This window comes from Corvus brachyrhynchos, unplaced genomic scaffold (assembly GCF_000691975.1).
Source record: "Corvus brachyrhynchos isolate BGI_N302 unplaced genomic scaffold, ASM69197v1 scaffold69, whole genome shotgun sequence".
NCBI lineage: Eukaryota > Metazoa > Chordata > Aves > Passeriformes > Corvidae > Corvus > Corvus brachyrhynchos.
This window is the reverse complement of record NW_008240228.1, coordinates 1,367,648-1,369,345: the sequence shown is the minus strand read 5'-3', so window position 1 is coordinate 1,369,345 and position 1,698 is coordinate 1,367,648.

Below are 1,698 nucleotides of genomic sequence, written 5' to 3'. Positions count from 1 at the left end.
GTTCAGCCACACGAATTGCTGACTGCACTGGGCAGTTTTTCTGCTCACACTTACAATGCCCATCTTTGATCCCACTGTCAGAAGTCACTACACACCCCATCTGCCTCAGTCGTCCTTTCCCTCCTACCTTGTCCCAGAAACACAAAAGGAGAAAGGTCTAAGTGCACTGGGCAGGATTTCAATGCGAAAGGATTTGTGCAGTGCCAAGGAGCTCATGGGACGAAGTCCAGGAGCATTTGCCCATGAAAATTTGGCATGAAAATTGCCCATGAAAATGTGGCAACCAGCCGTCGGATCGGGTGTCTATGAGGATGGGAGAGGAGCAGGGTTTGCCAGTGGGCTCACTGGAGGCTACAAGCAATGTTGTTTAAAACTCAGCAGTGTTGCATGGCTGAAATACAGAGCTGGAACAGCCCTGAGTAGGGATTACTCATATGTTAGTGATGAGGGACAAAGTAGTAATGACCTTAGGTGACATTCATCTAGACTGGATCCAGAATCCAGACAAAAATACTCTCATTTATAATGCTGTATGTTAAGGACAGAAAACTTCAGAATACACCTTTTTGCCGCTTGGTCTTGCTTCTTACAGGAATGCAGTAACATAGTCCTCTACATGAAAAGGTCCATTTTTACATTAAGAAAGTAACAGTTCTTTAAAGTACTCTAGGAATTAATGAAAATTACTGTGCCATCAGAGGTACCAGTGTTGCTTTTATCAGAGCTGACTAAGGCATTGAACATGATTTAAGACAAACACAAAGCAAATTAATTAGTACTTTTAAATATAGGTCACATATAACGTAGGTTTCTAAGACCTTATTTAGAAAACCCACAGTATTTTGGTTGTTTGCTTTGTTAGCTAAAAAAGTATGTGATGGCACAACTTACTGTTATTTTTGGATTCTATCAAAATATGAAAAGAACAAAAAGCCAACCTGCTATGAATTGGAAATAATACATTTAATTTTTAGATGGAAGGAATGATTGAAAACATACATGGCTGTTCATCTCTTGTTGTCTGATCTTCCTCAGTTTTTACATAAATCAAACCCTCTTGTGATTTCCAGTCGTAATATTAGAGGTTTAAAGGCCTGGCTTACATTCAATGTGAGCTCTGCTGGCTGCCAACTTGGAGACAAATTACTTTATAATAGACCTCTGTAAGTTGCTAGAAAAATTATTTGTCTCACTTTTAACAGTCCTGGTTTTTAATGTGTTATTTTACTTCATTGCCTTCACTTTTGCTGGTTACATGACATCTAGTGAAAGTCAAAAGTAATACCATATTTTAAAGTTCAGAGGTTGGAACTTCTAGATCCAATTTTCACGTTTAAAAGAATGAGATGGTCAAAACCATCATTTGTTTTGTTTACACCGAGGGATATGGATTGCAGGGAATTCTAGATTCTTACCAGACTTTCAAGATATGCTTCTGCTGGAGACACAGAAAACATGTCAGATTTTGCTCACATTGATCTGGAATCATGGAGCTTAGATGATACTAACTAGCAATTAAAACTTTTTTTTTAAGGGGAAGAAGAAAAAGAGGTGTTAGAGCTAATAATTTTATAAACAAACGAAATTTCCCATCTAAGATGCATGCTAGGACAGATCCTGAAGTTCTCCAGTTCTTCCCAACTAAGATGCCCCCTCAGCACTCAGTAACTTGAGAACAAAAACAACAACAAAAACTTC